This window comes from Gallus gallus, chromosome 6 (genome assembly GCF_016699485.2).
Source record: "Gallus gallus isolate bGalGal1 chromosome 6, bGalGal1.mat.broiler.GRCg7b, whole genome shotgun sequence".
Classification (NCBI taxonomy): domain Eukaryota; kingdom Metazoa; phylum Chordata; class Aves; order Galliformes; family Phasianidae; genus Gallus; species Gallus gallus.
The window spans coordinates 1,039,353-1,062,397 of record NC_052537.1 but is presented as its reverse complement, the minus strand read 5'-3'; the positions used below and the strand labels follow the sequence as shown (position 1 = coordinate 1,062,397).

At 51.1% G+C, this 23,045-nt stretch overlaps 3 long non-coding RNA genes across 9 annotated transcripts in view; 2 read left to right on the top strand and 1 right to left on the bottom strand.

Annotated features, from left to right (window-relative positions):
• LOC777017 overlaps window positions 1-23,045 on the top strand; it is a 515,269-nt gene that overhangs the window by 166,770 nt on the left and 325,454 nt on the right. The gene's annotated exons all lie outside the window — the stretch shown is intronic.
• Window positions 8,371-9,924, bottom strand: LOC121113323. Its single transcript, XR_005860749.1, has 3 exons — window positions 9,879-9,924; window positions 8,667-8,772; window positions 8,371-8,580 (listed from the first exon to the last, which is right to left on the bottom strand). It is a non-coding gene; the product is annotated as an uncharacterized LOC121113323 (long non-coding RNA).
• LOC107050263 lies at window positions 10,015-11,938 on the top strand. Of its 2 annotated transcripts, XR_001462498.4 has the most exons (3): window positions 10,015-10,211; window positions 11,164-11,246; window positions 11,760-11,938. It is a non-coding gene; the product is annotated as an uncharacterized LOC107050263 (long non-coding RNA). The 2 variants fall into 2 exon arrangements; XR_005860727.2 differs by lacking the exon at window positions 10,015-10,211 and having other exon boundaries at window positions 10,311-11,246.

Sequence of the window (23,045 nt, the reverse complement as noted above, 5' to 3'; positions counted from 1 at the left end):
CCCAAGAATTCCCACCCCAAGTTCCCTCCCCCCACCCATTCCCCACCCCGGCAGTTCCCCACCCCAGATTCCCACCCCAACAATAGCACAGTACAGCCATTTCATTTCCAACCCCAAAAAGATCCCAGCACCCCAAGGATTCCCACCCTCAGTTCCCACCCAAAGAATTCCCACCCCAAATTCCCTCCCCCCACCCATTCCCCACACCAACAGTTCCCCAGCCCACAACCACCCCCCACCCTAACATTTGCCACCCCAGTAATTCCCACCCCCCAACCATTTCCCACCCCCCAGCCAACATTTCCCAGCCCAAAGCTTTGACAGTCCAACACTTTTGCGGTCCATCAGCTTCAGAGTCCCGCATTGCCCCAGCCCAAGATGCCGTTTGTGGACAGCCCAGATTTGGAGGGGGAAGGCTGGGGCCAGTGCTGGTGCCCCCGGAACACTGCCGCTGCTCTCTGGGCATGGTGGGGGCCAGCGAGGAGCCCAGGGCTACAGGGAGCCGTGTTTGTCGGCTATGGCCACGTCTCCTGCTACACCAAGTGGGCCGGTTTCTTGGCACGCTCCCTCTCGAGCGGCTGTTGGGCTGTGATGGGCACCGAGTCCTCCTGCTGCGCGCCGTGCTGACACAGCCAGCTTCGCCTAGCGCCGGTGTTTGTGGCCTGGAACATCCTGGCCCCGCGGCAGCTTCCTCTTTCTGGCTGGGACGCTGCCAGTGTGCTGCTCGTGCCCGGTGCTCTTGCCTTTTGTGGTGGTGCAGGCGGGCGCTGGGCACTTGGCTGGCTCGGTGCTGTCCCCATGGTGCTTGTCTGCCACCCGGCAGGAGATGCATCCGGGTGGCAGGGCCAGGCGGGCGAGAACCACGTGGGGCTGCCCCCGCTGCGCCTCTTCCATCAGATGTGCGGTGCGGGGCAACAGGGGTGTGGGGGCAGCCAGGGGGGGCGGCAGTGCCAGGCGGGTGAGAACCACCCGGGGCTGCCTCCGCCGCGCCTCTTCCATCAGATGTGCGGTGCGGGGCAACGGAGGTGCAGGGGCAGCCAGGGGCGTCGGCACGGGCAGCTCAGGGGATGCTGGCTGCCACCAGAGCGAGTTGCTGAGGAGCCCTGGTTCAGGTTGTGTCTCTTTGCTCAGCTCCCTGCTGGCCCTGGAGGAGTCAGAGTGCTCTGTGCTGGAAGAAGAGGAGTCGAGGCTGCTGGAGACATCTGGGCTCAGTGGCTCCGTGGCAGTGATGCACTGCATCAGCTCTTCCATTTGGCAGCTGTTCGCAGTGTCTTTGGTCCCCTCTCTTGTGACACCGGGCAGGTCCTGGTTGTGCTGGGGGACCTCCAGAGCACTCGCCGCTTCTGAGAAAGCAAGAACATCCCCCCGAACGATGATGGCAGTCTTCCCACACCCGCTCGGTGCAGGCACCCACCCGTCACCTCTGCAGACCACAGTCTCACCGTCAATCCAGGTGAGCAAATTGTCAATTTCCACGTCGTTGTCAAGTCTGTCGGTGCTGGGTGCCTCTTCTGGAAAAGGCAGAAAATGCCCAGCGGGGCAATGCCGGCTTTCCCACGCCCACTCAGTGCAGACACCCCCCCACCAGCTCTGCTGCCCCTCAGAGAGAGACTCACCGTTGTTGATCCACGTGAGCAGGTCATCAATGTCTGCGGTGTCGTACAGGATGCCTGTCTTGGATGTCACTTCTGGAAAAGGAAGAAAATCCCCGGTGGGGCAATGCCAGCTTTCTTTCCCACACCCACTGGGTGCCAACGACCCCCGCCAGCTCTGCTGCCCCCAAACTCACCGTCGTTGAGCCATGCCAGGAGATCATGGATGTCCGCGATGTCCTCCGGGATGTCTGCGCTCGTTGTCACTGCTGGGAAAGCAAGAACATCCCCAGTGGGGCAGTGGCAGCTTTCCCACAGCCACCCGGTGCGGACAGCCTGCCACCCGCTCTGCAGCCCCTGAACTCACCGCCTGATTCCAGCGTCGCAGCGCTGCAGGCGAGCTGAGCCGTGGCGGGATGGGGGCACACGTCGGTGGGCGCTGGGTGCCCCTGGTCCTCCGTGAGCACCACGGCGTCTTGAAAGGGCTCCATCGGTGGCTCCCAGGTGGCGGGCAGGGTGCGGGGCACGGGGAGCACCTGCTCCTGCAGTGACGGTACCTGCAAAAGAACTGGTGGGGGGCCGGGGCGGCCGGGGGCCTGCGGCAGGCAGGTGCCTGCGGGCTGCGGGGGCTCCCCGTGGAACACAGCCCCAGGCCACAGCCCCATCGGCTGCTGGGGCAGCAGCGTCCCTGCCAGCAGGGGATGTCCCCAGCAGTGAGCAGGGGCAGTGGGGGGAGCCATACCTGGGTGCAGCCCCCCAGGTAGCAGCTGCAGCACGGGCAAGTGCAGCCCCACAGTTGGGGGCAGCCCCCCAGGGGGGAGCTGCGCTGCCTGTCCCCAGACACCTGGTACCCCAGGCCAGACAGAGGCCTGAGGCGCCAGGTAGGTGGCAGTGGGGACAGGGAGGGGTCGGGGTGGTACCGGCATCGGTCCGCGGATGGTGGGCTGCATCCAGGCGGGGTCCGGTGGCGGCACAGTCGCTTCAACGAAAATGGCGTCGGGTGTCAGAGGCACCGTCAGCGCTCCTCGAGGGATTCTCTCTGTGGGGAAAGGCCAAAGTAGGCGCTGGGGTGAGATCTGGGGCGCTGGGGTGGGATCTGGGGTGCTGGGGTGAGATCGGGCTTACAGGGGTGGGATCTGGGGCTCTGGGGTGCTGGGGTGGGATCTGGGTTACAGGGGTGGGATCTGGGGCGCTGGGGTGAGATCTGGGTTACAGGGGAGGGATCTGGGGTGCTGGGGTGAGATCTGGGTTACAGGGGTGAGATCTGGGTTAAAGGGATGGGATCTGGGTTACAGGGGTGAGATCTGGGGTGCTGGGGTGAGGTCTGGGTTACAGGGGTGGGATCTGGGTTACAGGGGTGAGATCTGGTGTGCTGGGGTGGGATCTGGGGCACAGGGGTGAGATCGGGCTTACAGGGGTGGGATCTGGGGCGCTGGGGTGCTGGGGTGGGATCTGGGTTACAGGGGTGGGATCTGGGGTGCTGGGGTGAGATCTCGGTTACAGGGGTGGGATCTGGGTTACAGGGGTGAGATCTGGGGTGCTGGGGTGAGATCTGGGTTACAGGGGTGGGATCTGGGGCGCTGGGGCCAGCTGAAGCACGGGAGCAGGGGAAGCCTGCTGCCTTACCTGCCATGACAGCTGGAGAGTGGCAGTTAGGGGAGCCCCTCCCCCCACGGGGGGTTGCGTGACCGTTGGGGTCAGCCCCTTTCCCCCAGGCTTGAGATGGTTTGATTTTTCGTAGGCAAACATCCTTCCCATCCCAGTTGTTTCCCATTCCAATGATCACTGACCCTCCCAATGGGCATTTTGCAGCGCAGTGCTCTTCCTTCCCAAGGGCCTCCCGTCCCAGTGGAAGTTGACCATCCCTGCAATGAGTTCTCACCCCTTGGGACAGTTTTCTCTCTGAGGGAGGATATTCGGGCCCAGTGGTTTCCCACTGTCACCAGCCAACACTGGGTGGGGTTACCCGGGCCTTTAGCAGTGGAGGTGAGCCAGCGTTATCTGTAGGGCTCAGAGATGGAGGGGCTGTCAGTGATCGATGACCGCAGTAATTGGAGGCAGCAAAAAGGCACTGTGAGGTGGCCATCCTCTGCACCATTGCAGTGGAGACAGATTGGTACTGGTTTGGATTGGTCTGTGTTCGAAGGGTGGGCTATGGGGTGGAATTGGCTGGACAGTCGCAGCCAGAGAGCTGTGCTCAATGGCTGTGTGTCCGGGTGGAGGCGGTCACGAGTGGTGTCCTAATGATGTTCAGCAAAGCCAGGGCAAGGTCTGCGAGGGGCAGAGAGACTCTGGAAAGCGTCCTGGGATTGCTTCTGTGCGGCAGTTGGGGGCCTTGGGGAGTGGGGGGCCTGTGCTGGTCTGTCTGTAGGAGTCTGTAAGGAGGGCTGTGGGGCTGGTTCTGAGGTGGAAGTGAGGGGTTTTGTGTGCTGAGGGACTGTCTGTGAGGAGGGTTCTGGGGTGGTTTCTGAGGAGAAGGTTTTGGATCTGCGGGGCTGAGGGTCCTGTGAGTGACTGTAGACCTCTGTGGGGAGAGTTCTGGTGTGGCTTCTGAGGGTTAAAGCATTGGGTTTGGGGGCTGAGAGGTTGTAGGGGTGTGTGAGCGAGGAGAGACTTTGGGACTCTGGGGCACTGAGGGGCCCGATCTGATCCCAGGGGCATAAGGAGTTTGATTTCCCCTGTGTTTTTCCCCCAGACCCATTTGTTCAACCAATGAAAATCGAAATATACAAGATGTTTCTGAACCTGGCAAAGTGTCCTTCACAGCACTGATGTGTTGGACTGCTGGGATGCTGGCTCTTGCTTTTTTTTTACCGTGGTTTCAGTGATGGAGTATGCCACTGCAGCGGATGGCCCCAGAAGGGTAAGGACCAAAGAGGCAGGGGGCCATTGAAATAGTTGTATTTCATTTTTTTTATCTCCCAGCTGTTTCATGGAATCTGGCTTGGATGTCTAGAAGTAACTGGAAGATTCTTGAGGAATGTCTGGGATGTTTTTATCTGGAGGAGGTGTGCCCATCAGGCTGAGGTGTTGCATCTGTCCCAGGTTCCCTGATGTGACGTAGTACTGCAGCTCCTCCCAGGGGTCTTGCATATGCATTGCTTGTGCTCGTGTGTATGACTCCAGAGGACATCCCAGCACAGCTGTGCTGAAGCCCAGTGGCGGTGGGGGGAGCAGAGGACAATCTCAGGTCCTGTGCTCTGAGGTGGATGCTCTCTTCCCAGAAGCACTGCTGGGCAGGATCTGATTGTGCTGCATACGAAGAGAAATGAATACAAAGAATGACCTGGGAAACAACAGTCTTGTTCAAGAGCTGATGTGCTGGATAGAGGGTTGTTTGATTGATTGATTTTTCTGTGACAAATGTGCGTGGTTTCTGCCAGTGGTAACTAGGAGAGGGTCGTGAAATCATAGAATTGCTCAGGTTGGAAACGACCTTAAAAATGATCAAGTCTAACCACACGTAACCATACTAGCCTAACTCTAACAACCCCCTGCTAAATCCTGTCCCCGAGCGCCACGTGTTTTTAAACACACTCAGGGATGGTGACTTAGCCACCTCCCTGGGGAGCCTATTCCAGTGCTTAACAACCCTTTCTGTAAAGAAGTTTTTCCTGATGTCCAACCTAAACTTACTCCTGGCACAACTGGAGGCCATTTCTCCTCATCCTGTCACCAGTGAGAAGAGACCAGCCCCGCTCTCGCTGTAAGCACCTTGCAGGTACTGGCAGAGAGCAATAAGGACTCCCCTCAGCCTCCTTTTCCCCACACTAAACAGCCCCAGTTCCTTCAGTCACTCCTCATAGGGCATATTCTCCAAGCCCTTCCCCAGCCTTGTTGCCCTTCTTTAAACCTGCTTCAGCACCTCCGTGTCCTTTCTGTGCCCAAAACTGAACACTGTGCTTGAGGTGAGGCCTCGCCAATGCCGAGTACAGGGGCAGGATGACTTCCCTCGTCCTGCTCACCACACCACTCCTGATCCAAGCCAGGATGCCACTGGCCACCTTGGCCACCTGGGCACACCGCTGGCTCATATTCAGCTGACTGTCCATCCGGACACCAAGGTCCCTTTCCGTCAGGCAGCTTTCCAGCCACTCCTCCCCAAGCCTGGGGGGACGCCTGGGGTTGTTGTGGCCAAAATGCAGGACGCGACACTTGGCCCCATTGAATGGGCCCATAGAATGGGCCCTCCCATTGATGGGCCAGTTAACCGTGGCCTATCGCCCCACTCTATCCAGGTCCCTCTGTAGCGCCTTTCTCCCCTCAGGCAGATCAACACTCCCTCCCACCTTGGTGCCCTCTGCAGTTACTGAGGGTGCGCTCAATCCCCTCATCAAGACCGCTAATAAAGATGTTGAATAGAAGCAGCCCCAGTACCGAGCCCTGGGGGACACCGCTCGTGTCTGGCTGCCAACTGGATTTAACTCTGTGGGCCTGGCCATCCAGCCAGTGTTTCACCCAGCGGAGCATACGCCCGTCCAAACCGTGGGCAGCCAGCTTCTCCACGAGAGTGCTGTGGGGTACAGTGTCAAAGGCTTTACTGAAGTCCAGGTAGACCCCATCAACAGCCTTACCTTCATCCGCTAAGCGGGTCACCTTGTCACAGAATGGAATCAGGTTTGTCAAACTGGATCTACCGTTCGTCAGCCCATGCTGACTGGGCCCGATCCCCTGGTTGACCTTTAATTGGTCCATGCTGGGTCCAGGGGGCAGCATGGTATGATGCTGGAGCAAGTACCTGCTTTTATATTTTTCCACCTTGGCTCTGGCCTATGCAGTTTACGGAGTCTGTGCCCAGTAGTGGGGAGAGTGGCGCTGTCAGAGCCTTGCAGGAAGCACGTCAGGTCTCAGTATGCTTTGGAGCTTGTTCTCCGGTCACGCTTGTGTGCCTGGCATAACCTGCTCCAGCTTTTGGTGCCGTTATGTGTATGAGAATGGGGTTAGCCTGATGCGAGAGTTAGGCTCAACAGCGCAGGCAAGATTTTGGAGCACTGTGTAAGTCAGAAGTCTGTAGTGGGAATATTTATTAAAGGAGCGAAGGAAATGTCAAAGTGTGACGTGGGTCTACAGATGAAGCTCTGAAGGAAATGTCGTATTTGCTTTGCAAAAAGTTTGGGTCATGAACTCGGCGATGCTGGGCTCTTGTTACCAAAGCTTGTCTCAGCATTTCTGAGGGGCAGCCCTCATCTTCCCAGGAGACAGTGCTGTGGAGTTGAGCGCTGATGGAGCCAACTCATACCTCGCTCTGTAGGATCACACTGCGTAAGGGAGTAAACCTGCTGCCATGTGAACTTTACTCTCAAGTGAAGAATGATGTCGTGGGCGTGAAAGGGGAGAAACAAGTGTTTGCTGACTTCCACCTATTGTTATTTCTCATTCTTTATTTGTTTAAATTTTGTTCAATAGGATAAGCAAAGCCAAGAAGAAGTCAGAAGGCCTGACCCAGAACATGGTGGACAGGTTCGTCCAGGTAAAGGCAGAAATCTTCCCTTGATACTTTTTACCTATTAAAAAAATGTGCTGAAATGGCTCAGTGATCGCAAGTAATAACTTTGCTGCCAGTACTGGTTGAACAAAGGTAATCTGGTAATCTCTCTCTTAAGAGATGCTTTGAAGTGGTTGTGCCCGTGCAGGAGGAGAGAAGTAAGCCTCCTGCTTGGGTACTGCAACGTGATGGAAAGCGCAGCAATGACAGCAAGGTCCTAGGCTGCAGCAAGTGAGGATTTGCTCACATGCAAAAGCTGTGGGCAGAGAAAGAAAGGAAAGAAGCTGCCTAACTTCAGAAGGTTTCAGGTATGCAGGGATCTCCAGCGACATACCCTTGCCCCTCCACTGCCAGCCCTTCAAGGGGGTCTCAGAAGGGGCGGACCCTGGCTCCAACCCTTCTGGTCACTCCTTGCATGCACATTTCCTGTCAGCACTGCAAATGACCAAACCTACCACTGAGCGACACGCTGAGCCCCCACTCACCTCGGCAGAAGTCCATTACAACCAGCACTTTGCACACACCGCCGCTGCTTACTGAGTTTCTACTGGAATCAACGTATCCGACCATGTTCCTGCAGCCAGACAGATCCTGCTGCACGATAAATACCTTCAAGGTGCTGAACAGCCATGTAGAATGAGCTCTACTTTAATCTCTCGTTCCTCAACGAGGCTTAGCTTTCCTAGCTTTACCCCTGCCTAAGCACCAACTTCTGCCCCTTGGCCGTAATCATCACACACAACAGGATCAAATCGGAGGTCTGTCTCCTCCTGCTTTCTTTCCAGAAGGATGTGAGACAAACAACAGAGAAACAAGGAACATACGGACTTAAGCCATTTGGTGTTGGTCCAGATGTTTGGATGTTCCCTTCGATGGCCCAGGCCACGCTCGCTGAGCTGCTCCTCCTTTGTTCAGGGGGGAAATGGTGCAGGTGGCATGCAGTGGCTATGCACAGCATGCGTCCTACTTGCTTTTCCTCCTCTCCATCTTCCATGAGCAAACAGCATCTCCAATCTTTCCTTGCTCAAAAACCACTTAGGTAAAAAAGAACTGGCAAGCTCGCTTTTAGAATTACCTTCTCTATACAACCTGGTGCTTTAAAGCACAAGCTTTCCTAGCAATGACCGACCTCTGACACGCTGTAAAGCAAACAAGGGCAATGACAGAGCCTTTCTTTGAGATCTAGGCACTATAGGACAAGCTATCAAAGAAAGAGCAATCAACTCACCCCTCCGAGCGAGACTTTGGAAGAAAGGGGTGAGCTGAGGAACACAGCCTTCTCCGCTTCGAAATCTGGATCGCTGGAAGAAGGGGGGGACGGGCCTGGGGGGGCGCGGGGGGGGCTGAGGAGCCCCCTGCGGACTGACTGCGCACGCGCTCCCAGAAGCACTGCTGGGACGGAGAAAGAGGAAGGGTGGAGCTAGGCTCCCCCAGCTCCAGGCACTCATGTGCTCACGTACTGGCTCAGGCTGTGACCTGGCAATTCCACTGCACATGCTCAACCTGCAAGGAAAAGTTATTCCTGTGTCTGTAGGCTTCGCACACAATCCCAGGTGCAACAGTCAGCCCGGTTCTCAGCTCAGCCTTACCAACAGCAGAAATCCAGCTTATGCCAGTAGTGGTGTTTTTCTCTCTTTGGAAACACTGTACTGCTGCAAGAAGCAGCGGTTGAAATGCTTCTTTATTGCGCAAGAGCTAGGAAATAAGAAAAGATTTCCTGATTAGGCATAGGCTTCAAGGAGGCACCGGACGAGTGGAGACAGTGGAAGGCATTGGCAAGTCCAACCTTTGTTACAAGCTGCTATGTGAGATCCAATGCCAACTTTTCCCACCCAGTGTGAGGTATAGTGAGGATAAATCATGCCCAAAAGCCTCCGTGCACTAGAACACACAATCCAATAGATCAGCAGCTGCAGAGAGAGAAATTCGTCTCAGCCCAGAAATCCTTCCAGCTGTGTACTGACTGGAGTTCCAAGACTGCGGCATCAGAATCATTCGCCTTCTCTGGGTGCAGTCTAGAAGACGAACACCCCCAAGCACACCTGCTTCTTCAGCTTTTCCTTTCCCATCAAGTCTGGGGTTAATAGCAAAGATTTTTTCCTGTCCCCTCTTTTTCCTGGGATTACCCTCTTTTGGGTAATGATTTGCATGGTTTTTTGGGGGGGGTAAATGATTTGCATTTCTCTTTTGCCTTCCTGCAAGCACACCTGCTTCAGGGCACATTTCATCCCACCCTTAGGCCTTGTAAGAAGCACTATGGCAAATCCACATGCAGAAAATACAGTCATTCCATTTAGCAACAAAGAAACCACTCTGCCCTTGCTCCTGCCTCTTGCCCCTGCCTCCTCCTGCACTGCCTGCTTATCTGGCAAGTGCTTGTGGGCCACTAAAAGAAATCCCCACATGCCAGAAAATACAGACAAAAAAGAGACAGGCAGAAAAGCGGCACTAATACTTTGTCACTGGTGGGAATCTCCACAACAGAAAGCGTTGTGCTCAACGTGTGAGGTGAAGGGATCATCACTATCAAGATAAAAGTCACAGTATGGAAGATTTAGCGATGGCGTGCTGACTAGAAGAAAAAAACAACTCTTGCCTCGTGTTTTTTTCTTTCGGTCTCTCTTATCATCATCTATTTATCTCATCAGCAGATCTGAGGCTGACCAAAGCCTGTTGCCATGAGCTTTGCTGAACCCATCAAAACTGAGGCTCAGAGGTATTACACCAGCACATAGCATAGGAGAACCCCATCACCTCCATCGTCAACGGAAGAAGAAAGGGGAACTGTCACAATTAATTACCTCCTCTAAATTGATAGTTGTAGGCTTCTCGTCACACACTACTGCTGTAAAGCAGAACAACAAAGATCTTTACAGCTGCGATAGGGATTTTTGCATACGTGCAACCACACAAGGCTGAGCACACTCCTGTCCCTCTGACATGTTGAGAAATAGCCAGAAGAGCGCAGTGTGCTCTTGCTGTCAGGCTACATACTCCGAGCATTTCCAAAGGCATGCTGTTCTGTAGAACATGCTGAGCCGCCCGGACAGTTGGTGCAGGAAGAACGCAGCAGTATCAGCGCACTCCATCCCGGGGATCTGAATGCATTTGCGGAGAGAACAGGGAAATAAGAGGTAAGAGAGAGAAAAAAACAAAGCAGGCAAATAGCACAGCTGTCCACAGGGGGCGGGGCTTAAGGCAGGGCCTGTGCCGGAGGGTGGCCCAGCACAGTCGGGGCCTCGGGGCCCAGTCTGGAAGGGGCCTGGCACAGTTGAGGCCTCCTTTGGGCCCAGTCTGGAGGGGGCCCAGGCTGGAGGAGGACCAGGCTCAGTTGGGGCTGCTTTGTGGCCCAGGCTGGAGGAGGACCAGGCTCAGTTGGGGCTGCTTTGGGGCCCAGTCTGGAGGGGAGCCCAGCACAGTCGGGGCCTCGGGGCCCAGTCTGGAGGGGACCTGGCACAGTTGTGGCCTCCTTTTGGCCCAGTCTGGAGAGGGCCCAGGCAGAGCCATGGCCTCGGGGCTTAGGCTGGAGGAGGACCAGGCTCAGTTGGGGCCGCTTTGGGGCTCAGGAGGCCCAGTCTGGAGGAGGACCAGGCTCAGTTGGGGCTGCTTTGGGGCCCAGTCTGGAGGAGGACCAGGCTCAGCTGGAGCTGCTTTGGGGCCCAGTCCAGAGGGATGCCCAGCACAGCCAGAGCCTTGTGGCAGCAGTCCAACTCTCAAGTCAACCTTTAACCATAACCTAAAATGGTAACCGTAGTGAAAGGTAGTGGCAGATACAGCTGCTTTACTGTGTTTTTATTTTCCCAAGAATGGTGAAGGACTCAAGCTAGTAAAGAAAGACCCCTTTCTGAAGAACAGGACTCAGAAGGTATTAGCAGAGAGCAGATGTCCCAGTAGAGATTCTTCCCCTTAGACAGCCAGCCCTTAAATGAGGTTAGGGAGGGCTGGGACCAGGCTCCACCCCTTTTCTGCACAGGTGAAACGCTTCCAGCCGTGCTCCGCAGCAGACCATGTTTTAACAAAGGTGAAAGCCTGTGAAACAAAAGAATCCCTTCTTACTTGTTTCACGTTTGTGTTTGTTGACCGCAGTTCCAACCAGGTGGACTCTGTGTCTTGCAAGCGACACCTAGAAGCAGGTACAGGCAGGAGGTACAGCACCCTGCAACCTCCAGGTGAGTGACAGCAGCCAGGCAGGGCTTTGGGCTCTGCAGGGTGATTGTGTGGAGCATTATGCACAGGAACAGCTGAGTCTAAAGATGATGGCAGAGCTGCAGAGCTAACCATAATAGAGAGGCACAGCGGCTCAGCTCGTTTCCCACCGTAACGCAGGAAATAAGAGCCCCGAGGGAAATGCAGACGCACTGTGCTTTCCTCTTTTGTCTCATGCCTTCTGGCCCTGTCAGAGGGGAGGAATGAGCTGCGCTTCCGCAGAGACCTTCCTCTCACAGCCACTCACCCCTCAGGTTGGAGCATTCCTGGCTGCAGGGTGGGAAAGCCAGTTCTTGCCTGATGGTATCTGCAAAGCTGAAAAAGAAAGGCCTCTTCTCTCATAAAGTGAGAGGGGAGATCCTGTGCTACTGGGCTGCAGTCAAGAGTCTGAGAGAGTCTGTGTTGTGTGAGATTTTGGAGAGAGCGCTGGGGAGTGTGGGAGCAGTGCAAACCTGCCGGGATGCTTTTACTTTCAGGGGCCTTTGTGCAACACCAGATGTTCATGTCCTAGAAGCACGTGGCGGAGCACGTCCTGGGATCAAGGTGCCATGGACTGGAAAATGCAGCTCTGGACATACAGGCTTGGCGGAGTTCCTGTGTGAAGACAAAACTCCCAGTACTCCAGAAACGTGGAGGCAGAAGAGCAGTGACAAGGTATCTGTATGTCTGTCAGTATATGTGCACAGCAGACCCAGCTGCCCCTGCTTCCTCCCTCCACTGGATCTTCTCCTGCTCCTGGAGTCTCCTGTGGCATTGGTGTCGTGGAGCTAGTTATTTTGTCAAACAGGATCTACCATTCGTAAACCCATTCTGACTGGGCCTGATCTTCTAGTTGACCTTTAATTAATCTCAACATTATCCTTTCCATAGCCTATCCTGGCACTGAGGTAAGACTGATAGGTCTGTAGCTACCATGCTCATCTTCTGGCCGTTTCTGAAGATGTGCGTCATATTTGCCAGTCTCCAGTCCACCTGCATGTTTCCATTTAGCCAGGACTGCTGAAGGACGATGGAGTGTGGCTTGGCAACCACATCCACCAACTCCCTCAGCACTCCAGAGTGCAGTCCATCTGGCCCTGTGAACTCGAGCATCCTGCATTCGTTGCAGGTCCAAAATCATCTCATTGTGGATAATGCAGGGCCTATTCAGTTCCCCATCCTTATCTACCAGCACAGGGGATTTTTTTCCCAGGGAGTAACAAGTCTTGCTATTAAAGACTGAGGCAACAAAGGCATTAAGTACCTCAGCCTTTTCCTGATCCTTGGTCACCATGTTGCCCTCGGCGTCCAACAAGGGATGGAGATTCTCCCTTGCCCTCCTCTTGCTGTTGATGTATTTATAGAAATATTCATTGTTGTCCTTCACCTTACTGTCCGAGCTCAGTTCTAGCTGGGCTTTGGATTTTCTAATTTTCTTCTGCACATCTTTGCTATGTACCTGTAATCATCATAAGTTGACCACTCTTCCACGGACCATAATCTTTCATTTTGCTCTTGAGTTCCAGTCGAAGGTCTCTGTTCAGCCAGTCCAGCCTCCTTGCCCATCAGCTCGTCTTCCATGACCTGGGGATGGTCAGCTCCTGCTGACCGTACAGTAATCTTTAAAATTACTTCCTTTTTGTACTGCCAGCCTTCCGGGGCTCCCATGCCCTCCAAACCTGCCTCCCAAGGGACCCTCTCAACCATGGTCCTGAAGAGGCTCAAGTTTGCTCTCCAGAAGTCCAAGGTGGCAGTTCTGCTGACTGCCCTCCGTGGTTCAACAAGGATTGAGAAATCTAACATCTCATGATCCCTTTGCCCCAGATGGCCTCCAGCCTTTACATCCCCCACAAGACCTTCTCTGTTAACAAACAGCAGGATTTTGCTTCCCCTTGTTGGCTCCTCACCAGCTGTGTCAGGAAGTTGTCTCCCACACGCTCTAGGAACCTCTGGGACTGTTCCCTATTTGCTGTATTATAAATCCAGCAGATGTCTGGGACTTTGAAATCCCCCCCAAGAACAAGGGGGAGAGACCTTGAGACCTCCTGCGGCTGTCTCTAAAGTGTCTTGCCCACCTCTTCATCCTGCTTGCGTGGCCTGTAGCACACCCATGATAACGTCAGTCTTACTGGCCTTTGCTTTTATTCCGACCTATAAGCTCTCAACCCTATCATCGCCATCATTAATTTCGATACATTCCCATTCTTTCTTAACATAGAGGGCTTCACCGCTGCCTTTCCTGCCCTGCCTCTCTCTTTTGAAAAGTCACTAGCCATCCATCACAGCACTCCAGCTGTGTGAGTCATTCCACCGCATTTCTGTGATTTCCAAGTGATTTTTTCTCCTGTTTTTTGATTCAAACAAAAGCAACTTATGATTACTTTTATTATTATTATTATTATTATTTAATGCCAGGCATTGTGTTCAACTTAAAAAATTAACACATTAAGAATAGCTTTGTTTGCATTCTGGTAACTGCTGAGACTTTGGCTGATGACAGCTTTCAGCTGCATCTGAACTAGACTGGATTTGTCTCATGCTCTCAATATGTCAGTATTTCTCTTCCAGACCTTTGAATCAATTATTCCTCTGCTATTTATCTCTTCTGGTTGCTGGAGAGAAGAGTTACTATGTCACATCCTGATGTGTAAGATCGAGCTTGGTGATTTTCAGTAATTCAGGATATTCTTGCTCTTCTTTAAGTGAAGTAAGGGATAATCCATCATATTGTGACATTTCTTTTCCTGTGCGTAATGCCAAGGGATAGGGTTGGAGGTGCCTGCTGGTTCATGTGACGTCCCAGAGCTTTCTACACAGCTTAAGTTATGTAACGGGAAAGGCTCAAATATGGTAAAAACTCGATTTCTAGTGCTTTGGTACGTACATTAAAGTCAGTATGGGTCCAGTTCAGACAGCATCGTCTCACATATGTTTGTTGTCTCATATTAAATGAATTTTTATTAATTTGGCTACTTACATACTCCACCCATAGTTTGCATATTGTCTTCTTATGGTGAGGTTTGCCTGCTAAACAGAAAGACAAAATAAACTTAAATTACAGAAGCAGAGAAGCAAAGACAGCTTAGAGGATCAATACAGTACAGATCAGTTAGAGTATTACTTTAAAGTTGTTGTGTTCTGGGTCTTAAGTGGGATGAGATATGGGTGTGAATGTTACAGACAAGTGTTTTTCCTGAATACATTGTTTACCTGCTGCCATGCAAGCCAGCTCTTCTTTTCCCTGCCTCTGCTTTTATTGTTCATGTCTATCTGCATCGCAAAACCTCTAACAGATTTATTTTCATGTTTTAAATCTGTATAGCTAGAAGAGGGGCTTATCTCAGCCTTTTATCTCATCATCTGATGGAGACTGGTAGTGTATGGGGGAGTTTGCATGAATTATTACCATCTCACCAAAACCAAGGAACAGAAAAAGAACGAAAAAAACCCCAACCTTAAAATCCTAATAAATGACTATAGCCGAGCCAGCTGGAAATATCATCTGCAGTTTGCCGAGTCTATCCTTTGTCCTCATTTTGCTCAGCACTGACTGGATGGGGTTAAAATTGACCACTAATGAAAGAGTTCTGCTACCTGTCTCAGCAGTGCTCCGGTCTTTGTTGCTGTGTTATGAGTGCACTGCTCCTGCTGATACATTTTTTCACCCCCTCGGTTGTTATCTGAGCAGTGTTAGCCCTCATGAGCTATACAGTCAGTGCCTGCTTGCTCCAGGTGCTACATAGTACAGCAGAAGGATGCCAGGGGGCTTGCAGACAGTGTCTGCATGCTGTTGCTCTTTCAAAGAAGCCCCTATTTTGGCTAACTGTAGAAGAGACCATTTTTTCCTTCGTAAGATCCTTGCAAACGCAGTTAAAGTGTACAGAAGTTTGTGTCTAGATGTCTTTTTGCAGTACGTGCAATGAGGTTATCTATTTTTCAGGAAGATAATGCCTCCAGACAGTTAGGAAAACTGCTGGCTCAGGCTTCACCTCCATTAATACAGGTTCAGCCCCATTCCTCAGAAGAACCTGCATCAAGCCATGGTTTTAACTTGCAGATGGAGTTCTTACCGCACGACTGAAGTGCTGAAGCTCTCTGACCTCTGAAGGCACCCTTAACTCATGTGAATGTGACTGGCTGTTTTGCTTTCAGAAAGAGACCCTTTTGAGCCCCAGAATGTGCTGTCCAGAGTCCAGATGAGGACTCCTTAGGCCAAATTTTTTTGTATCCTACAGGAGGCTTTTTCTTGGTTGGCAACGTGCTTAAAAAAGAAACAAATGAAAATGGGCATTTCCATGTGATTGTATTCTGCTCAGTGCAGTGTATACCTGTGTTGCAGAATTAGCTCCATGGCATTGCAAATAATGCACCAAACTAAGCAGAGCAGGAAAGCATTTTTTACTTCTAAAATTTTGGCCTTTCAAAACAGGCCTGCCTTGGTTGCACTGGCTTGCATCTCAGCTGGTGTTCTGTTGTCAGGGTTCCTGTATCTATAGCAGTTGGCAGGGAGGTGGCTCATGACACCGTAAGGCCATGGCGATATGACTGTAAGAATGTCCCATGTCAAGTAAAAGATGGCTGTGTTGGACGAGGGGAAGCTATGGCCTGACAGCTGCCCTTCTTGTCACCAGTGGGATTCTGTGGGGTCTATTTTAAGGCCATTTCTCTGTAATGTTTTCACGGTTGATTCCAATCAAGATCTGGCAGTTGTATGAAGTAAATCTGCGGTTGATGTGAAGCTGGGAGGAATGTTGACTCCCTTGGGGGTTGAGAGGCCTTGCACCAGGATCTGGAGAAATTTGAGGGTGGTCCCCATCTGCATGAAGGAAAGCAAGCACCGCGTTCTGCACCTGGCATGCGGCAGCCCGGGCTGTGTGTAAAGACTAGGGGGGCGAGGGGATGGAGATCGGCCCTGCAAAAAAGGGATCGGGGCGTTCTGGTTGATGGCAACTTGAATATGAGCTGGCAGTGTGCGCTGGCAGCCAGAAGGGCAAACTGTATGCCCTGGGGTGTATCAGGCCCAGTGCTGCCGAGTGAGGGAAGCAGTTGTCCCACTGTGATTTACACTGTGTGGTTTCAACTTGAGGATTTCAACTCATGAGGTTACAACTTTGCTTTGCTCTTTGGGTTTCCTTTTGTGGCTTTGCCGTGCATTGCTTGTGAAATTTCTTTTATTCTTTTCCGTGCTAAGCACTGGTGAGAGTTGCTATCTATTTACTGTGTTTACTTTGGCATGATATTGTATTCAGTGCATTTGCTTTCCTCTTGTATTTCATAAACATGCTTATCTTTGCTGTTTTCCTTGGAATTTTTCTTTGTTTTTTTTTTTTTCTGCATTGCTTTGTTATCTTACAGTATTTTTTCTGTCCTACTTTGCTGCTCCTCTGTGTTGCAGTGCATTGTTTTTGTTCAGATTTGTGGATTTCCTCTTTTCCCGTTTGCATTCTTTGAGCTCTCTTATCCTTTTCTAAGGGTATTCCTCTTTGTTTCTTCGCTTTTCAGGTGCTTTTGCTTTGCTTTCCTTGGCTTCTTAGTGCTTCCTCTTTCTGTTATTGTTCCTGGATTTGCTTTGCTTTGCTCTTTGGGCTTCCTTGCGTGTCTTTGCCGTGCATTGCTTGTGAAATTTCTTTTATTCTTTCTCTCCGGTGCTAAGCATTGGTGAATGTTTTTCTCTTTGTCCTGTGTTTGGCTTCTTTGCTTTGCCGTGATACACACGAGTAAAGCAAAGGAACGGACTACAGTATGGTGACCTTGTTTTGTTTGCTTTGTTTTCCTTGTTTGTTTTGCTTCCCCCGTTGCTTTTCAGTGGTGCGCCTTTTGCTTTGCTTTTTCCTGTCTTTGTGTCTGTTTTGTTGGTTCTTTGTCTTAGCTGTTCCTTTCTTTGCCTTAGCTTCTTCCTCCCTGAGGGAGAGCATTCTTTTCCTTTTTGGAGGATGGTTCTTGGCTTTGCTTTGAGTTTCTCCTGTGCTCTTCATTCTTCTGTGCCTTACCTGGCTTTGCCTTCCTCGTCCCCCTGCCCACGCCCTTGCTCTTGCTTGGCCTTCACTTACCTGATGTTGTCTCTCCCTCGATTGTTCTGTTTTGCCTGTTCTTTTCTGGCTCCTTTAACTCCAGCCTACTCTCTAGGCTTTGCTGCTGTGCTTGATGCATTTGCAGCTCCTTTGGAGTTTCCCAGGTGGGTCCATGCCTCCTGGGCATCCTTGCCTCTTCCCTTGTGGTGCTTTTTCGCTTTTCCTCTGATGGCTGGCTAGATCCATGCCCGGTAGCTCCCCTTACCTCCTCCTTGCCATGACTGCAAGTGCTCTGCCTTCCTCCAGAGAGCTGTTTGGTTCTAATTGGCAGCCGCAGACTCCTTCTCGGCTGGCGACCCTGAGGTTGCATCTCTGCTGGAGGTAGCAGCATGCCCAGGAGCTACCCTTTCCTCCTCCCAGGCATGGATGCTGAGATTATGGCCTCCTCCACACTCAGATGGCATCTCTGCTTTGCCATGAGAGTGTCTTCTCTTCCTTTGCCTTTTTCTGTTGTTGTTTCTGCTGCACGGGTTGATGTTGGTTTTCTTTCTTTGTTGTCGTACTGTATTTTTTCTGTCCTGCTTTGCTGCTCCTTCTGTGTTGCAGTGCATTGTTTTTGTTCAGATTTGTGGATTTCCTCTTTTCCCGTTTGCATTCTTTGAGCTCTCTTATCCTTTTCTAAGGGTATTCCTCTTTGTTTCTTTGCTTTTCAGGTGCTTTTGCTTTGCTTTCCTTGGCTTCTTAGTGCTTCCTCTTTCTGTTATTGTTCCTGGATTTGCTTTGCTTTGCTCTTTGGGCTTCCTTGCGTGTCTTTGCCGTGCATTGCTTGTGAAATTTCTTTTATTCTTTCTCTCCGGTGCTAAGCATTGGTGAATGTTTTTCTCTTTGTCCTGTGTTTGGCTTCTTTGCTTTGCCGTGATACACACGAGTAAAGCAAAGGAACGGACTACAGTATGGTGACCTTGTTTTGTTTGCTTTGTTTTCCTTGTTTGTTTTGCTTCCCCCGTTGCTTTTCAGTGGTGCGCCTTTTGCTTTGCTTTTTCCTGTCTTTGTGTCTGTTTTGTTGGTTCTTTGTCTTAGCTGTTCCTTTCTTTGCCTTAGCTTCTTCCTCCCTGAGGGAGGGCATTCTTTTCCTTTTTGGAGGATGGTTCTTGGCTTTGCTTTGAGTTTCTCCTGTGCTCTTCATTCTTCTGTGCCTTACCTGGCTTTGCCTTCCTCGTCCCCCTGCCCACGCCCTTGCTCTTGCTTGGCCTTCACTTACCTGATGTTGTCTCTCCCTCGATTGTTCTGTTTTGCCTGTTCTTTTCTGGCTCCTTTAACTCCAGCCTACTCTCTAGGCTTTGCTGCTGTGCTTGATGCATTTGCAGCTCCTTTGGAGTTTCCCAGGTGGGTCCATGCCTCCTGGGCATCCTTGCCTCTTCCCTTGTGGTGCTTTTTCGCTTTTCCTCTGATGGCTGGCTAGATCCATGCCCGGTAGCTCCCCTTACCTCCTCCTTGCCATGACTGCAAGTGCTCTGCCTTCCTCCAGAGAGCTGTTTGGTTCTAATTGGCAGCCGCAGACTCCTTCTCGGCTGGCGACCCTGAGGTTGCATCTCTGCTGGAGGTAGCAGCATGCCCAGGAGCTACCCTTTCCTCCTCCCAGGCATGGATGCTGAGATTATGGCCTCCTCCACACTCAGATGGCATCTCTGCTTTGCCATGAGAGTGTCTTCTCTTCCTTTGCCTTTTTCTGTTGTTGTTTCTGCTGCACGGGTTGATGTTGGTTTTCTTTCTTTGTTGTCGTACTGTATTTTTTCTGTCCTGCTTTGCTGCTCCTTCTGTGTTGCAGTGCATTGTTTTTGTTCAGATTTGTGGATTTCCTCTTTTCCCGTTTGCATTCTTTGAGCTCTCTTATCCTTTTCTAAGGGTATTCCTCTTTGTTTCTTCGCTTTTCAGGTGCTTTTGCTTTGCTTTCCTTGGCTTCTTAGTGCTTCCTCTTTCTGTTATTGTTCCTGGATTTGCTTTGCTTTGCTCTTTGGGCTTCCTTGCGTGTCTTTGCCGTGCATTGCTTGTGAAATTTCTTTTATTCTTTCTCTCCGGTGCTAAGCATTGGTGAATGTTTTTCTCTTTGTCCTGTGTTTGGCTTCTTTGCTTTGCCGTGATACACACGAGTAAAGCAAAGGAACGGACTACAGTATGGTGACCTTGTTTTGTTTGCTTTGTTTTCCTTGTTTGTTTTGCTTCCCCCGTTGCTTTTCAGTGGTGCGCCTTTTGCTTTGCTTTTTCCTGTCTTTGTGTCTGTTTTGTTGGTTCTTTGTCTTAGCTGTTCCTTTCTTTGCCTTAGCTTCTTCCTCCCTGAGGGAGAGCATTCTTTTCCTTTTTGGAGGATGGTTCTTGGCTTTGCTTTGAGTTTCTCCTGTGCTCTTCATTCTTCTGTGCCTTACCTGGCTTTGCCTTCCTCGTCCCCCTGCCCACGCCCTTGCTCTTGCTTGGCCTTCACTTACCTGATGTTGTCTCTCCCTCGATTGTTCTGTTTTGCCTGTTCTTTTCTGGCTCCTTTAACTCCAGCCTACTCTCTAGGCTTTGCTGCTGTGCTTGATGCATTTGCAGCTCCTTTGGAGTTTCCCAGGTGGGTCCACGCCTCCTGGGCATCCTTGCCTCTTCCCTTGTGGTGCTCTTTTGCTTTTCCTCTGATGGCTGGCTAGATCCATGCCCGGTAGCTCCCCTTACCTCCTCCTTGCCATGACTGCAAGTGCTCTGCCTTCCTCCAGAGAGCTGTTTGGTTCTAATTGGCAGCCGCAGACTCCTTCTCGGCTGGCGACCCTGAGGTTGCATCTCTGCTGGAGGTAGCAGCATGCCCAGGAGCTACCCTTTCCTCCTCCCAGGCATGGATGCTGAGATTATGGCCTCCTCCACACTCAGATGGCATCTCTGCTTTGCCATGAGAGTGTCTTCTCTTCCTTTGCCTTTTTCTGTTGTTGTTTCTGCTGCACGGGTTGATGTTGGTTTTCTTTCTTTGTTGTCGTACTGTATTTTTTCTGTCCTGCTTTGCTGCTCCTTCTGTGTTGCAGTGCATTGTTTTTGTTCAGATTTGTGGATTTCCTCTTTTCCCGTTTGCATTCTTTGAGCTCTCTTATCCTTTTCTAAGGGTATTCCTCTTTGTTTCTTTGCTTTTCAGGTGCTTTTGCTTTGCTTTCCTTGGCTTCTTAGTGCTTCCTCTTTCTGTTATTGTTCCTGGATTTGCTTTGCTTTGCTCTTTGGGCTTCCTTGCGTGTCTTTGCCGTGCATTGCTTGTGAAATTTCTTTTATTCTTTCTCTCCGGTGCTAAGCATTGGTGAATGTTTTTCTCTTTGTCCTGTGTTTGGCTTCTTTGCTTTGCCGTGATACACACGAGTAAAGCAAAGGAACGGACTACAGTATGGTGACCTTGTTTTGTTTGCTTTGTTTTCCTTGTTTGTTTTGCTTCCCCCGTTGCTTTTCAGTGGTGCGCCTTTTGCTTTGCTTTTTCCTGTCTTTGTGTCTGTTTTGTTGGTTCTTTGTCTTAGCTGTTCCTTTCTTTGCCTTAGCTTCTTCCTCCCTGAGGGAGGGCATTCTTTTCCTTTTTGGAGGATGGTTCTTGGCTTTGCTTTGAGTTTCTCCTGTGCTCTTCATTCTTCTGTGCCTTACCTGGCTTTGCCTTCCTCGTCCCCCTGCCCACGCCCTTGCTCTTGCTTGGCCTTCACTTACCTGATGTTGTCTCTCCCTCGATTGTTCTGTTTTGCCTGTTCTTTTCTGGCTCCTTTAACTCCAGCCTACTCTCTAGGCTTTGCTGCTGTGCTTGATGCATTTGCAGCTCCTTTGGAGTTTCCCAGGTGGGTCCACGCCTCCTGGGCATCCTTGCCTCTTCCCTTGTGGTTCTCTTTTGCTTTTCCTCTGATGGCTGGCTAGATCCATGCCCGGTAGCTCCCCTTACCTCCTCCTTGCCATGACTGCAAGTGCTCTGCCTTCCTCCAGAGAGCTGTTTGGTTCTAATTGGCAGCCGCAGACTCCTTCTCGGCTGGCGACCCTGAGGTTGCATCTCTGCTGGAGGTAGCAGCATGCCCAGGAGCTACCCTTTCCTCCTCCCAGGCATGGATGCTGAGATTATGGCCTCCTCCACACTCAGATGGCATCTCTGCTTTGCCATGAGAGTGTCTTCTCTTCCTTTGCCTTTTTCTGTTGTTGTTTCTGCTGCACGGGTTGATGTTGGTTTTCTTTCTTTGTTGTCGTACTGTATTTTTTCTGTCCTGCTTTGCTGCTCCTTCTGTGTTGCAGTGCATTGTTTTTGTTCAGATTTGTGGATTTCCTCTTTTCCCGTTTGCATTCTTTGAGCTCTCTTATCCTTTTCTAAGGGTATTCCTCTTTGTTTCTTTGCTTTTCAGGTGCTTTTGCTTTGCTTTCCTTGGCTTCTTAGTGCTTCCTCTTTCTGTTATTGTTCCTGGATTTGCTTTGCTTTGCTCTTTGGGCTTCCTTGCGTGTCTTTGCCGTGCATTGCTTGTGAAATTTCTTTTATTCTTTCTCTCCGGTGCTAAGCATTGGTGAATGTTTTTCTCTTTGTCCTGTGTTTGGCTTCTTTGCTTTGCCGTGATACACACGAGTAAAGCAAAGGAACGGACTACAGTATGGTGACCTTGTTTTGTTTGCTTTGTTTTCCTTGTTTGTTTTGCTTCCCCCGTTGCTTTTCAGTGGTGCGCCTTTTGCTTTGCTTTTTCCTGTCTTTGTGTCTGTTTTGTTGGTTCTTTGTCTTAGCTGTTCCTTTCTTTGCCTTAGCTTCTTCCTCCCTGAGGGAGAGCATTCTTTTCCTTTTTGGAGGATGGTTCTTGGCTTTGCTTTGAGTTTCTCCTGTGCTCTTCATTCTTCTGTGCCTTACCTGGCTTTGCCTTCCTCGTCCCCCTGCCCACGCCCTTGCTCTTGCTTGGCCTTCACTTACCTGATGTTGTCTCTCCCTCGATTGTTCTGTTTTGCCTGTTCTTTTCTGGCTCCTTTAACTCCAGCCTACTCTCTAGGCTTTGCTGCTGTGCTTGATGCATTTGCAGCTCCTTTGGAGTTTCCCAGGTGGGTCCACGCCTCCTGGGCATCCTTGCCTCTTCCCTTGTGGTGCTCTTTTGCTTTTCCTCTGATGGCTGGCTAGATCCATGCCCGGTAGCTCCCCTTACCTCCTCCTTGCCATGACTGCAAGTGCTCTGCCTTCCTCCAGAGAGCTGTTTGGTTCTAATTGGCAGCCGCAGACTCCTTCTCGGCTGGCGACCCTGAGGTTGCATCTCTGCTGGAGGTAGCAGCATGCCCAGGAGCTACCCTTTCCTCCTCCCAGGCATGGATGCTGAGATTATGGCCTCCTCCACACTCAGATGGCATCTCTGCTTTGCCATGAGAGTGTCTTCTCTTCCTTTGCCTTTTTCTGTTGTTGTTTCTGCTGCACGGGTTGATGTTGGTTTTCTTTCTTTGTTGTCGTACTGTATTTTTTCTGTCCTGCTTTGCTGCTCCTTCTGTGTTGCAGTGCATTGTTTTTGTTCAGATTTGTGGATTTCCTCTTTTCCCGTTTGCATTCTTTGAGCTCTCTTATCCTTTTCTAAGGGTATTCCTCTTTGTTTCTTTGCTTTTCAGGTGCTTTTGCTTTGCTTTCCTTGGCTTCTTAGTGCTTCCTCTTTCTGTTATTGTTCCTGGATTTGCTTTGCTTTGCTCTTTGGGCTTCCTTGCGTGTCTTTGCCGTGCATTGCTTGTGAAATTTCTTTTATTCTTTCTCTCCGGTGCTAAGCATTGGTGAATGTTTTTCTC